This window comes from Marmota flaviventris, chromosome 14 (genome assembly GCF_047511675.1).
Source record: "Marmota flaviventris isolate mMarFla1 chromosome 14, mMarFla1.hap1, whole genome shotgun sequence".
NCBI classification, from domain to species: Eukaryota; Metazoa; Chordata; class Mammalia; order Rodentia; family Sciuridae; genus Marmota; species Marmota flaviventris.
Window position 1 is genome coordinate 90,150,978 of NC_092511.1, and position 16,230 is coordinate 90,167,207.

General features: G+C 45.9%; 1 protein-coding gene across 3 annotated transcripts in view; it reads right to left on the reverse strand.

The window, feature by feature from the left end:
- Window positions 1-16,230, reverse strand: part of Nck2 (NCK adaptor protein 2) — a 144,959-nt gene that overhangs the window by 61,823 nt on the left and 66,906 nt on the right. For all 3 annotated transcript variants that reach the window (XM_027951790.2, XM_027951787.2, XM_071601904.1), the window contains one exon: window positions 10,806-10,992. The gene's annotated coding sequence lies outside the window, so the exon portion shown is untranslated. The remainder of the gene's footprint in view (window positions 1-10,805; window positions 10,993-16,230) is intronic.

Consider the following 16,230-nt stretch of genomic DNA (forward strand, 5'->3'; position numbering starts at 1 on the left):
TCAAGATGCCACAGACAATCAAGGACAAGCTGAGACCTCAGCCAGGGTCTCCTGACCTCAGGGTTAGTGCGCCTGCGTACAGATCCATGCAATAGCTAGCATGATTTACAGAGCCTTCTATTTTTTCTTATTTCTTAGATTTTAAAGTCAAAACAGTTGGGCACAGTGGCACACACCTGTATCCCAGCGGCTTGGGAGGCTGAGGCAAGAAGACAATGAGTTCAAAGCCAGCCTCAGCAAGTTAATGAGGCCCTAAGCAACTCAGTGAGACCCTGTCTCTAAATAAAATATTAAAAAGAGCTGGGGCTGCGGCTCAGTGGTTAAGAACCCCTGGGTTCAATCTCTGGTACCAAAAAAGAAAGTCAAAACAGAGCTTACATACTGCATTGTTAGTGTGATGTGTATGCACACATGAGCACCCATGTATGTATACATGAGGGTACGCTGTGTGTGGGTGTTGATATGGGCAGTATTCGTATGGTCTGTGTGCATGGCTTTTATTTTCAATCAACATAGATACAAGGTAAATTATTTTAGATTAAAGCTGTATGTGAAAACAGAGCAGTCCCCAGGAAGAGAACAGGGAAATTTGTTGATGAGGAAAACATACCCCACAGCAACCTTGAAATGAGCCTAACCCCCCATCCCGTCCCGTTTCTGTCTTCCTTCTGTGACTTAGCTCACGCTTGCTCTGTAAACTTGGAAATTTCTTGGATCACCAACTATAGCCTATTGTAATAAGAGGAAATGAGTTGACCTTTTAAATTTTTTTTTTCTTCTCAAGAATGTTTAAGACTCTGAAGTAAGTACGGATTCTCGGGAAATTCCAAACGTAGTGCAGAGAGGTGTATCCTTCCCCTGGTTTCCCCCCAAGGGTGACGTCTTACAACCCCCTAGCACAATATCCAACCAGGACACTATGATTCTGTCACTTCGTCACGTGTAGACCCACGCAGCCAACGCTGTGATCAAGATACACAACCATCCCACCAGGCAAAGCTGTCTCTCCTGCTGCCCCTGTAAAGTGAGACCCACCTCCTTCCCCACTCCCCACCCCACGATAAACACCAACCTCCACCTCTGAGACTTAGTCATGCTGAGAATTTTATGTAAATGGAATCACATGTGACCTTTTGAGATTGAATTTTTTTTTTTTTGATGTTTTAAAGGAAAAGGAGAAATTTTATTGGGAGTTCAGAGAATACACTGGTGTGTGTTCTTTAAAATTTGCTATGATTGTTTTTTTTTTTTGCCAAGGACATGGTCAAATCAAATGTGGCATGTGTTCAGTGGCTGGTGGAAAGAATGCATATTCTGCCGCTGCTGGGTGTGGTGTTATGTTAGTTAGCTCTTGTTAACTGATGCTGGTGTTGAATTCTGAGGTTTTGTGCAGCTCTAAGAACCACCGACAGGGCTGGGGCATCTCCAGTATGGCTGTAAATTCGTCAGCTTCTCCCTCTGATTCTACTGGCAGAAGCTTTGCTCCTCTCAAAGCTGCAGCACGCACACTCAGGAATGCTGACTTCTCCGTGGACTGTGGCCCCTTTCTGTCCCTGATTGATAACTGTCTCTATTAAGTGTCCTTATTTGATATTAATATAATCCTGCCTCCTTTATTTTAATTAATATCATTTTTTTTTTTTACCCTTTCATTTACAACATAAGTGAAATGTCTCTAAAATGTGCCAAGATGAGACAGGAGAGGAGAGCTTGTTAGAGGGAAGGACCTTTAGGTGGCCAGTCACTAGTGTCGAGATGGAGGAGAACTGTGGGGTGTAGTCAGGAATGGCCTGAATCCAGGCCCAGGGTTCAAAGCCCTTTACCACTTAATCTACTTGAACCTTGATGCTAATCTGGATTAAGACATTTCTGGCTTATTAGTTCCACTTTTACACAGGGTGGGGAATAGTGATCAGGTATTCTGTATCAATCTTTTCCATTCCCGACACAGTCAAAATGCCAGGCCTCCCCATAAAACATGCCATGCACGCCTCAAACAAACTACTTGAGGGGACAGAACGCTGGTTAATCAGAAGCTCCACTGAGATCATTCGGAGCCAGCAGCTGTGATCCCAGTCATCAGGATGTTAGGATATAAGGGATCTGACCCTGAGCACCAGAGGGCCTGGCTGGGCAGCAGAGTACATGACCAACGTCTTTGGGGGTCTAACATAACTAACGGTGTGTACATACTGCCTTTTGTAGAGTTACAGATACTTTCCATCCTTCTGTACTCTGCAGGTAACCTGGATAATGGTCCGACTGGGCAAAAACCAGGCCTCATAAAAAACCCTGAAAGAAGAGAAATTACCATTCTCTCTGTATGAATTATATGGACTTGGCTGCGTGGTTTCTCTGCTGTCTCTTTTCCAGGAACCACCATGCCTGAAACCGGGGTTCCCAAGGTGGAAAGTACAAAGAACGGGAAGAGGGCACTGGATGGAGGTCCCATTCAGGTACCTTCTGGCACTTCAGTGCCCAGTGCTGCTTCCTATTTCTCCAAAGTCTCCACTGAGGGTCAGCACACTGTCAGGATCAAAGATAGGAATGGCCAATAAACACTAGGCATGGAATGGGATTTTTTAAAAGTCTAATGAATTACCTAAAAAGTGAATATATGAAAACACTCAAATGGACACCTTCTCAGTAAAGATCTGTTTTAATCAGCTTGTTCACTACTGTGGCCAAAAGACCTGACAAGAACAATTAGAGGAAAACCTTATTGGGGGCTCACAGTTTCAGAGGTCTCAGTGCACAAACAGCTGGCTTTGTTCCCTGGGGGGTGAGGTGGCAGAAGAGTGTGGCGGAGGGAAGAAGCTGGGAACAAGGTACCCAGGAAGCAGAGAGAGCTCGCTCTGCTCAACAAGGACAAATTATAAACCCCTAAGGCACAGCGCCAGGGACCCACCTCCTCCAGCCACACTACATTTACCACCAAGTTAATGCCTACCAGGGGATTAATGCACTGACTGGGGTAAGGCTCTCATAACCCAGTCATTCCACCTCTAAATCATCTTGCACTGTTTCACACATGAGCCTTTGGGGGACATCTCATATCTAAACCATATCAAGGTCCCTTCAGGAAGACTGAGGCAACAATACAGATGTCAGGTGCCCACCTGGGGTGCAGCAGAAGGCACTGAGGTACAGAGAAAGTCGAGAGGGGCAGAGACCATAACATGTCTACCTCTACTCCATTCCCAAGCACCCAGACACGTCCAACTCGTCTCCCACAGTCTGTGCCGAGCCCCACTAAGCTACCTCAAACTAGCAGCATCTGCTTGCAGCTCAGGGAGCTTTCCGGTCCTCTTTCCAGAAATGGAGGCTAAGGTGGCTGATGAGCTCCTGATTCCACTGCAGACAAATAAGTGAGGGAGTATGCCACCCACAGAATTCTCAGAATCCCAACATCATCTACCTTTTCCCTGTACGTCAATGGCACAGAGGACAAGGCCAGAGAAAGCCATGAAAGCACAACACCCCCACACACACATGCACACAGAGACACACACCCAGTGCTGTTCTGGGCCCAGCTGGGAGGCGCGGTATCTGTGGAACCACTAAAGGGGCTCTCAGGTTAGGAGACTCGGTCACTCGAAGACAGTCTGCATTTAGCTTCTCTCACAAAAGAGGCCTCCACCAGATGTGGGTTGAGGACAGGGAAGACGGTCCTGTTTCCACATCCTGGAATTGATGACGCTCTAGTCCCTCCGATCTTAAATCTGCGTGAGCACAACAACAACAACAACAAATCTATGAAAAAACTCCTGGGTAGGATCTAAAGCTGCCTGTCCCCAGACCCTCTAAACAAAACAAGCCTGAGGGCATGGTGGGGCTCCTGACTGTCCCAATCATTACCCAGGGGTGCTGCTGGGTGCCCAGGAAGAAAGTAGCATGGTAGTCACCCCTTAGCCAAGATTCTGCACCAGAGGTTTCAGTTACCCATGGTCAATCACAGCGCCCAAATATTACTATTGTGAAGAATTAAGATATCTTGAGAGAGAAGAGAGAAAGACCATATTTGCATAGCTTTTATTATAGTGAATTGATATAATTGTTCTACTATTAGTTATTAGTGTTAATCTCTCTGTGCCAAATTTATCCATTAAACTATACCATGGGCAGGTACCTGCAGTAGGAAACATGGTGTACGTAGGGTTCAGTACTATCCATGGTTTCAGGCATCCACGGAGGTCTTAGAACATATCCTTCAGGTAGGGAGGGACTCTGGTATGTAGGAATGTAACACGTACAGACGGAGCATTCAGGGCCACAGGAGCATTCCACTGCATGCCACTCACACACGGAACAGAGAGAGAGCAATCCCAACCCGAGATGGCATGTCGGCAGAAGTGACAAGCTATTTAGAAAAACTACTAAAAACACCAAGCCTAGAGACAACCCCCATGTCCCTGGAGGGGATGAGCTAGCTGTCTGAGCACTCGAGAGGGACATCACCACTGCTGCAACTTCTGACTTGAAGTCCACGCCAGCCACGGGCCTCTTCTGACCATGGCTTGTGCACCCCATGGCTGTTACAGGCCTTCAGACAAGTCACACGGCAAGAGCTGTGACCAGGAAACAGGCAAAGCCATTCAAAATTAGGGCCACCCTTACTTCCTGCAGACAGAAGTCACACTCAAAGCTTACAAATGAGCTCATCAGTGTCCTGTAGGGGTCTGGAGGGTGTGTGTCACTGCACAGGGGGGACACAGGGCTGGCTCCACTGTCACAGATCTGGCAGGAGAACCTGGCCACCATTCCACCCTGGGGAGTGTTAGGGATCATTTGTTTCCATCTGAATCATGCATTTCATTCATATGTTGCTCGTTCACACAGTCCCCAAGATCATCCCCCTTAAACTGATCTGTCCTGGTCTGACTTATTCATAATGTTTTTAAAGCCATTTTAATATCTTGGAGCCAACGACATTTCCAAAGAAAACACTGACAATGATATAATAAAAGCCAGAGGGAAAAACTGACTATGATAAGCAGAAATCGAAGTTTCAGGCTGCTCTGGCTCCCCACAGTGAGGCCCACCAGTGGCAGGTGGAGGTGGAGGCACAACGGATGTCCCTGGTACACCCACGCCCCAGTGTTCCAGGACCGCCAGACACGAGTAGGCAGGCACTGCTACCATTTCCCAACATACCCTCTGGAGCAGCATTCTGGTGGCATCCCAGAGTATTCTCATACCAGCAGAGCAATTTATTTTTAATTACCTATTCTAGTTCTAGTTTGCAAAAAAGCCTACACCCCACCCCTGAGACACATGCACAGTGAGAGTCTACTTTCTTGCTTTTCTGGAGGAATAAAGTCAAGGAAAAAAAAAACACTGTCTACTTTTCCTAATTTTGGAACTTCAACAGCAGTAATCTTCTCCTTGGAGGCTCTTCCGAGCCTGCTTCTTTACTGTAGTTTTTTTCCTGTCCCATCACCTATGTGGCAGGCCTGGGGATTCGTAAAGCAACACAGAGCACGTACTACCCCAGATATCCACGAACCAACATTCAGGTGTGAGCCACAGGTCACCATGCAGCATTGTGTCCGGTACATACAGGACCTGTCTGGGCTCATTTTCTTCTACATAATAGGCTGTGGGGGACTATTCCTTTGTAACTCTAAGGTACTAAAGATCCCCCTTATTCTCAGGGGATAGGCTCTAGAACTCCCAGTGGAGGTCTAAAGTCATAGAATGTACTCTTATCTGTTCTGTTTCTTCCTATACTTATATATCTATGACAAAGCTGAATTCATAAATTAGATACAGAAACAGATTAATGATGACTAATGATAAAACAGGATAATTATAACAACATAAATTAATAAAGTATAAAGTAACAAACTTGCCGGCATCGCTGCTCTTGTGCTTTGGGGCCATTATTAAGTAAAATATGAGATACGTGAACACAAGCCCGGCCATAGGGTGACAGTGACTGATAACCCAGGAGGCTTCCAAATGACCAACGGGCAGACGGCACATAGAGCATGGAGAGGCTGGACAAAAAGATGATTCCTGGGGTGGAATGGAGCAAGACTTCCTCACACTAGTCAGAACCACACGCAATCTAAAACCACCAATCATTTCTGGAATTTTCCCTTTAATATTGAAACAGTTGTTTACCATGGGTAACTGAAAATGCAGAAAACGAAACCTCAGATTGGGGAGAGGAGAGACACAGGTAGCTAAAATGTACCAGAATGTTCTGTATTTAATCTCTAGAATCTGTCATGGAGAAAAGGTGGGGGGGGGGGGGGGGGAAGCAGTCAGAGACTAGCTCTTTTGTTTTTTTATTTTTTTCTCCAGCTTTCTAGGAAGCCCTGGCCAGGGCATGTTAGCTAAAATGTGGAGGGAAAAACGCAGGACTTAACTTTGATGATCATCTCAGCTGTGAGAAAGTGACTATCTCACGGGTCATGGCAGAAATGTTAAATCACAACTTTAGGTAATTTTGCTCGGTGGGGAGGTGCTGCACCAAGGACCAGGAAGTGGCTACTAAACGTGAGGTCATCCCCTGGTATCCATAGGTTCTCTCTCAGCCGGTCTAATCGGAACCTGGGAATCCTGAATCCAGCACGGCTCTGAGCCCAGCCCAGTCCCAGCCCCATGGAGCTGGAAGGCCCGTGTCCTATCCTCGGATCACCTGGAACAGCCACTGGGAGCTCCTGTCCCCACCCTGCCGATCCTCCCACAGCCTTCCCTCAGTGGTGAAAAGGGACACTCCGCCAAATCATACTTACATGCTGGAGATTTTTCCAAGAGAAAAAGAAATGAAATGGAATTCATGCTGCAGTAGAAGGCAAGGCTTTGGGCGGAGCTTCCAGCCTGCTCTCCCTCCCACCGGCACTGGGCTCTGACCAAGCTGTTATTCTCTCAGAGCTCAAGTCCCACTTCAAGGTAAACACACAGAGAACAGGGTGTCACCGTGTCATGATCCAGGTATGTCAGAGACAGCAGCACGGGCAGCAAATAGAACCTGGGCCCAGAAGCAGCAGACCTTGGTGAAAAGGCCTGCGCTCCTGTCTCCACCCAGCACACGGGGCTGACACCTCTGCCTGGGCCGCAGGTGGCGGGCCCTGGGCAAGGCACCTGCCACCGGGGTGTGGCTGCCTCCACCAGCTACAATGCCATGGTCACTGCGGTGGAAGCAGCGTTCTTTTTCCCTTTCTTTTCTTTCTTTTTTTTTTTTTTTTTTTTTTTTTTAAGCAGCTGTCAATACTTTCCTGGGCCAGTTATAAACCTGGAGACCCAGAGGCTGTGGCCGTCCGTCCCTCAATACTCTAGTGCCACGTTAGGAGGAAGCGCCTGGTCCACACTGCACAGACCTTTTCCCTCAGCTCCCAGGAGCCCCACTGTGTGGCAGGAAGGGGGCTGGTCACCTCTGTTTCAGCAGAAACCCAACAAGTCACCTCCAGGCACCAGAGGATCTCCAGCTCCACACATGCAATTGCAGTTGTAGCCCTAGAAACTCAAGGACTGAGCAAGGAGCCCTGTATGTAAAATGTCTTTCCAAATAATCCCTGAGGGTGGGACAAAGTTTGGCTGCATTCTCCAAAACACCAAAAAGCTGGAACATGGTAAATGGCGGGAACAAATGGAAGGCAAGTTTCCCAAGCATACTGCTCTGCCTAGGATGTGGTCTGAGTGTGTCTCCCAAGGGGTCATGGATGAATATTTAATCCTCATTGTGAGGTATTAAGAGGGTGGCAAATTAATCTGATTATAGTGTTTAGAGGTGAGGATTTGGGGGTTGATTAGGATCAGATAGGCTCATCAGGGTGGAGCCCCACAATTGAATTCTGGTGGCTTCATAAGAAGAGGGGGAGAGAATACACCACAGGCACACCCATACTCCCTATCTCTTGCAACACCCTTTGCCATCTCAGAACTCTGCCAGCAAGAAGCCATCACCAGCCACAGAGTCCTTGAACCTCTAGAACTGTGAAGTAAATAAACCTATTCTCTTTATAAAGTTACCCAGACTCAGGCATTTTGTTATAGTAAAACAAAACAGGCTAAATATGTGTAAACCTTACTCTTACGTAAATTATGGCTAATATAAGTAGTAAAACTCTTCTTCACTACAAGAATTATTACTGGATAGCATTCTTGTGAATATAAGAATGACAGAGAGGCATAACTTTTCATTTTCTCCTGCTCAATTAAACGAAGTCACTGCTGCTTCTATGTAGAAGGGCAAAGGATGTGTAAAGGATCATAGATGACATCTGCACTCTGGATACTGCTGTCACCAACTGACAACTTTGTGAAATCCAGGTTTTGTTTACTGATCTTAGTCCTCGAGTCTCATCACTTAAGCCATCACCTTTCCCTGTACCAACATCCTTCTAACCCTTGAGGCCACCATTCCTCTGGAAAAGCCTCCAACAGCTTTTAAAAAGGTAAAACATTCTCAGCGCAGAGTGTCAAGCCTTTCTCAACCTCCATCCCCAGTAGCCAATAGTCAGCCTCCAACAACAGGGAATTAAAGTACATTTTCAAGCATGAATTGGAGGAACTAAAGGCAGGTTGTACATGTGCAAACACTTTGGCTGAGTACCGTGCACACACCTACCATCCCAGCAACTCAAGAGACAAAGAGGACTGCAGTTCCAAGTCAGCCGCAGCCACTTCAGCAGTGGCAATTCCCTCAGCAACTTAGAGACTCTGTCTCAGAAAACAAAAAGGGCTGGGGAGACAGTTCCGCAGTAAAACACGCCTGGGTTCAAATCGCAGTACCCAAACACAACAAAACAAAAAAATCCTACTATGAAGGTGTGAAAAGGAGAAGTAGGACTCCATCTCTTACCACACTCTTCACTCCTCAAAGTAGGCAGGTCAGAGACAGGGAATATCCCAAGACTATGCCCCTTTACTTCAATGGGAAGACAAAATATAGGGCAGAGAATGCAGCCCATGGAACAGGGGCTCAGAGATCCCATCAGTTCCCTCCCTGATACCTTGGACCCCCACTTCCTTTAACTGCTCCCTTAGCGCAGCCCCAGATGTGGGTCTAGCCAGCATGTGTGTCCCTGTGACTTGCCCTTTTGTGGTGCTGATGCTGAACATGCAGCCATGCGTGTGCACGCTACTTCCCCACCTCCTGGCTTTCTGAAAGAAGAGTGAGAAGTCTGCTAATGTCACTGGTGATTAAGAACTTCCTCAGGAGCATGTGCCAGAGACTGCTCCAGGTGAATTATTAATGAATTCTGCTGAATAGATCTAAGGATCTGTCATTTCCAGCTTATGTTCCCTTGAAACCTGACAATCAGATTGACATGGGGCTGACCATATTTGCAAATGCTCAAGTCTGAAAAGGTTCCACTTAAATGATTTTTTTTTTTCTTTTAAATCACAAGGGGTTTAAGAAGAGTTTATGTTCCTAAGTCTCCCAGGATGAGAACGCCCCAGTGGTGGTCATCTTCTGTAAGGTCTGGAAGAGAGACCCTGGAAAGCCCTGTGAAAGCATGAGGGGTCTGAAGCTCAACAGCGCCCTCAGTGGGGAGGGTGGGGATCATAACCTGAGAGTCCAGGGCTCAACCCCAAACCACACCCTAGCTCTGGACTCATGATAAACGACACCCTAAACAAATGGACAATGTGTCATTATCTCTAAAGGAAATCATAAAGGGTACCAAGGAGAAAACAATGGACAAAATCCTACCCTTAGAAATACTACCTACTGATTCTGTGGTGTTCTGAATGCCAGATGGACATAACTAACACTCAGCAGGTTCCAAAAGACAGAAAACAAACAAAACAAGTGGTCAAGGAAAAAGAGACATTCACAATTTTAATAGTCCTTCTAGACCAAGTAAAAGGAAATTCTAATTTATCCTAAGGTAGTGGATTTATGGAAACCACTACACAGAGAGATTTCAGAGTATAGAACCATCTGGAAATAACAGAAACAAAATAATGTTTGCAAGGAAAGCTGGTGTACTGGATTTTTTCCTGGCAGTTCTGAGACAATGCTCTGGAGGTGAAATTTTACTTGGTCATAAAGCGCTTCCTTCTGCCCGGCCTGAGATGAAACACCAGATTAACGAGACCACCAAATACTAACTCATACCCTGAGTCAAATACCCCAAACAACTTGTGAAAGTTAAGAAATATATTTGTGGGCTGGGGGTGTAGCTCAGTGGTACAGCGCTTGCCAACCAGGTATGGGGTCCTGGGATCAGCCTTTAGCATGGCCAAAATAAAAAATAAAAACAAAACAAAACAAAAAAGGACTTTTGTTATAGAACCACATGTTTTTGTCCCCCAATTGCTGCTATTAAATGAACCCTGGATCCCAAAATCCACATCCATGTTACTGTTGTAATTTTGTTGTAATGCACAGGAGCAGATTTTTCACAGGACAAGTAAACCTTCCTTAAAATCCTTTATTTGTTTGCACTTTTAATATAGACTTAGCTTTAACATCAAAGCTGGAATCAAAGATGTACTACACTGAAAGCACTTAAAAGCAATTGTTATTTACTTTTGCACTCCCTGGCCCAGTACAGTAAACAGGAGACCCCTACCCCCTACTGCCCCCCACATCAGACCATGTGGGGAGGCGGATGAGCAGAGGCCAGCTTGTAGGTGGGAGATACCCACAATTCTATATACTTCCACACCTTCACACACTGCAGTCAGTAGGGGATTAAGGACCAGGTTCCTTGAAAACTTAAATTTAGTGTGGTTTGGGTTATGGTTACTTGCAAAATGCTAGTTGGAAGCCTCCCATGTCAATTAAGCACTCAAGGTAAAAGCGGCAAGTTCCGCTGGTCTCCTGCAGAAATCTGCACACTTACCTTTGGCACACAGTTACAAGAGGTGACTGGCAAAATGCAGAACTCTTCAAAAAGATGAATTTTACAGCCGAATACGCCTCTGAAGTGTCAAGGCCGCTGGGATCCTCCAAACTCTCCAATCCAATGCAAATCTCAGCAGAGATGGATGACCTGGGCCGTCACTTGTATAGAAGGAACCTATAAAAATCTATAAAGTGATAGAAAGAAACATGTATCAGGTATGCTTGTTTGATTTTAATCACTTAAAAAAAATGACTGGTTATTGATTTGCCAAAACCAACAGGCTCTACTGGAAAGATGCTGTGTCCAGAGACTTTCCCCTAAAACCAGCGCCCCACCACTCTCCACCTTCCACTACCCTCAACAGGAGGAGAGGGTTGGGAGAGGGGATCTGAGCTCCCCAGTGCCTTCAGCCCTCCTCTCAACAGCCACTGCTTGCACCCCTCAAAGCTTGCCAAAAATAACAGAATGGATCCCAAGTGCAAAGTGGGCATGTTTGGGAACCTGGGTCAAGGACCAGGAGGGCCTGGGTCCTCTTTGAGACACATTCCTCTCTTGGAAGTCCTGCCCCAGCCATTCGTTGGGAGATGGCCGGGATCTCTCTCCCTGGGTTGAAGACACCCCCTCCACCCTACCCAGGAAATCTCAGAGAAATACTTCAAAACCACACGGAAGTCAAGAGGACAGAAGCCTGACAAAGGTGACCGCAGATCCCTCCCAGCTGGTGAGTTTGCTGCTGCAGTACGTGCTCTACACTTGGGTAAACATTTCCAGTCCTTGACCAACATTTTCCAGGGGACCCTGAAGTACTCGGTGGACTTCTGAGTGAGTTCACTGGCATTTTTAATTACATTTCAAACCCAGAGGGGCTCTGTCTTGACAGTTCACTTGGAGAAGATCTATTAATTCATTCCTAGCATGATTATGACCCAAAATGTTAAATACCCCACAGAAAAATCGAATTCTATTTTAGTCAAATAGAAAAAGATAATTCAAGCAGGGCTATCATAAAAATGTTATAAGGCAAGTTCATAAATTTTGATTTAAAAATTAACCCCTCTTTATGCATTCTCTAGAATCATGTTAAAAGCTGCATGATTTTTTTTTTTAAAGGTATGACTTCATTCAAGGAAAAGCTGATAACCAAACACAATGGGAATACTAGATGTGAGCAAGATTTAAAAGCATACCTGAAAGATTACACCCTTCTCTCTGTCAGGGGTTTACAGTGACAGGTCCCCTGGAAATGCAAGTACTGTATCTGGTCTCAGGTCTGAAACCAGAGTTCTTATTTCTTATGCTGATATTTTAATGTCTTGTTATTTACACCACTTACTGTAAAAAGTAATCAACACATGGCAGTGTATTGGGCAGCCATGACCCCAAATTACTTCGGTATTTGTAGTTCCAGCTACTATTCCAAAAAGAAGCTGCATTTTTAAGATATTGACAAGTAAATTTGCCCAGTCAGGCTTCCCTAGGTCAGTGCCAGGGAGAATCCGTGTGGCCATTTGAGGTGTCCAAATTCAGGGCCTCCCTTGAATGCATCACACTCAAATGAGTGCGATTATTTCATCTTTCTAATAACCTTCCAGGATAGATACTAATACCTAAATTTACAGAGGTGTTTCTCAGGGACTGTGTTAGTCAGCTGTCTGTTGCTATGTCAAAATACTTGAGACAATCAACTAATAAGAAAGATTTATTTTCACTCGTGGTTTTAAAGGATTCAGTCCATGGATAGTTGGCTCCTTGGCCTGTAGTGAGGCAGAACATCATGGCAGGAAGAAGATGGGGAGCAGATGGAAGGGGCCAGGGCCCCAGTATCTCTTAAGGACACGCCCCCAATGACCTAACTTCCTCCCTCTAGGCTCCACCTCCTAAAGCCTCACCATCTCCTAACAGCACCATGCGCTGGCAATGAGCCTTCAGTACATGGCCTTTAGGGTATATTTAAGGTTCAAACCATAATAGAGACATCAAAGGTTTTCCTTGATAGGCTTTGAGTTAGGAAATCACTTAGGTTGTTAAATTTCAAACTCAGTGGGTTTTGCACACCCCTTGTTCTTTCTGAGGGTCTATAGAAGAAACCCTAATCGTGCCAACAGGGAACCAAATGTGAACAACTGATGGGCTAGCCCTAAGCAAAGTAACAGTGAATTGGCTGGGAACCTGGGTCCTTTGATACTTGGACAAGTCAGAACACAAAGCCTCTGAGCACAATCAGTAAAGGAAGTCGCAGACGGAATGAAGCAAGACTTGAACCAATGTCATGGAGCAGGGGACATGAAGTGAAACTGCCTGAAATCCATTCCAGATTGCAGTGGCCACCTTGGATTAAAGTGTGATAAATGAGGGGTGCAGTGTTTTCCTCAAGAAAAGCATGGCACTGGCAATCAGCACACTAAGCATGCACCTGAAACTGAAATAAACGTAGTGGAGAAAAACCTCTCTCTGTGAACCTAAGTAAAGTTGCCATTGCCTCTGAGGGACGTGAGGCTATCAGCTGATTCAAAACTTCTATTCAGGAAGAACACTCAAATCAGGTCTTAATTACAAAATGTGACCTCTACCCATCAGGAAAGCAGACACTTTTATGCAAAAAACCATCAGAATGCAAGCTAAACACTATCAGGTACAAGGTCACCTGCACTGCAGAGGGCCTTCACAAAAGAATTTATTCAAGGATTTTCTACACAGCCAGACTCAGGCAGGTGGAAATATAATGAAAGGTTCTATGCTTTCCTTTAAAAATACTCCCCCAGCACCACGAAATAATAGAAAAGAGGGATTAATACCTATACCATACGTATCTCTTTCTTCACTTTAATGTAGATACGAAATAGTAAAAAATTTCACCATTGCAAAAACTGCAGGATTGTCTGAATTAATTAACACCTAGAAACTTTTTTCCAGACTTCTAGGAGGTGTGGAGTTGATCACCTACTTTGACTGGAAGAGCATGCTTTACGCTGCATGCATGGGTCCCATGGTCTGCAGACTTCATTGTGCTACCTGTCCCAGGTACAGGGCTGGGCATCAAGAAGCTCCTGTGCAAGCTTGTCTTGTTCATCCTAAATTCCTGATGTCACTGTCTTCTGGGTGGTCCTGGCTATTTCCTGGCAACCTCAGAGCCTGACTTGGATGGCCAATGCTAGCATCCGTCACTAACATGCTTCATTCCAGCGCAGCCACTCAGGGTTAATAAACACCTGTGCACCTTGTTCTGATGACAGCCAAAGCTGTGTGCCTTGTGGGCACGATATTGCAGGACACTATGACTCTGCTTCAGAGTCAGCCCAGTCAACCTCCAGAAAACTCAGGGGACCCATTTCTCTTTCTCCCTGACTGAAACACCGTAACAGGCAGAGAGAAGAATCATGTGTGACCCCCGTGCCACACTCACGGGGGCTTCCCTCAAACTCCAGCCTCACCAAGCTTCACAGCAACTCTGGGAGGCGACTCTCATCCTCCAGCTCAGGAACCAGCCTAACAGAAGTTCATAGCCACAATGTAAACACATGCTTGTCCAGTTTGAAAGCTAGCTGTGATCTTTCTCCTTGCAAAGATTACCAGGAAAGGGCCAGCAAACAGCATCTGTTGCTGCCATCTGTCTGAAATATCAGCCACCCTGGAAGGCTGCTTCAACCTCACAAATCAAGCAGGGGCAGTGTCAGGCTGCATCAAAGAACAAGCCAAGAGCGCATGCATGACCTTCCTTTTCAAAGGTACTGTCAGTCTTAGATGGCAGTGCAGGGCGGTGGGGGTGGGGTGGGGGACATTGAATACATTATCTGGCAGGTTTAAGTAATGCCTACTGCCTAGAGAATCAGGTGTGTGTCATAACTAAACCCGAAACACGTTCCGTGTCCCTGGCCCAAAATGCTTGGGAACAGAAGCATTTCATATTTTGAAGGTTTTTGATTTTGGAATATTTACATAGACTTTACCAGTTTGGCATCCCTGATTCAAAAATTTAAAACGCAAAGTTGCTCCAAAATTCAAAAATTTTGAGCACCAACCTCAAAGTGTTTCAGATTTCTGGATTCAGGCTTTTTCACACTAACGATGCTCAACCTATATAACACACCAAGAGAAATGCCCCAGGGCCCTGCAGAAAGAGCTAAAAGCACAAGATTGGCACCGGCCTCCGTGCTCTCAAATGCCTCCTCTCTCCCTTCCCCTCTTCCCCAACACAAGGCTTGTCCTCAGCACAATCCCCAGCAGTCATCTCTAAGGGGGTCTATAGTTCAGAATGAACTTGTCAGTCACTTGACCAGAACACAGGGGCCACCAGTGCTGTCTGGGTGACTGATGGCAGAAATGGCTACAACTCATTCCTCCTGAACCACTTGGAAGAAAACTTTATTCAAGGGAAAGCTGCTGATTTCAGACACTGAACAAAGCCACACCTGTCTCCTTGATTAGGCTGGCTGAAGTTCAACCCTATGTGGACCGATACTGAGCGGCTTAGATGGTTTATCAATGTGAAACTCAAAGGCTTCCAGGAGGTGACCTCAGCTCTTTTATCATCCGTGCACCAGGCAAGGCCCAGAGAGGACACAGGCCCATCAACTACCTCCAAAAGTTCAGAACCCCACTGGAAGCAGGGTTTTAACTCTGGTCAAAGCTGTCCTGAAAAGGAAAAATAACCATTTTTCTGGGCTGGAATTATATCATCTCCAAGAAGCAATGCTGGTTATCAGGTTGAGCAGAAGTTGCTCAGGACAGTGGCAGGGAAAAGCTAGTTCTGATTCCAGCCCTCGAAGTAGCCACAGAGACATCATGAGTGGCTGAGTGTCTGGGCAGGAAGGTCAGATTTTAAGCTCTGACAGTTCTACATACAGGAACCATGATTTCTGCCTTCAAAACTATAGCCAGAGAGTGGGTCAACGACACACACCGAGAAGCAAAATATGGACCAGAAAAGTGGCAACGAGGGCGAGGGATGCCGCTCAATGGTGCATTCCTGAGGCCTTGGGTTCCATCCCCAGGACTGGACAAACAAAGTGGCACAGAAGCAAGGCTGGGTCAGGACAAGGGGGCTGCAGGCCTGGCTCAGCCACCAAATGCTTCCATTCCCTCATCACCAACCCCGAGTGCCCGAAGGGGCCCCTCAACTCCAGCTCTGTAGCTTTTCGACGCACGTGAAAATGGACCTTAGAAATTACAAAGCTGGATCATGTAGCATTGAAAACATATCGAAACTTCTCTAAAATAACAAGAACATCATATGCAAATATTAATATGAACTTAAATTTCATCATCTGTGGCCTAACAATTCTAACTTAGAGGAATTAGATACTATTTCCAGTTTACTCATTGAATGCTAGCCTCCTGAACATAAGAGGACCCGCTACTCCAGAAGCTCAGCTAAGAGGGAAGGACACCCCACATCCTTTAGACCAAGCCCTGCTTTCCACAA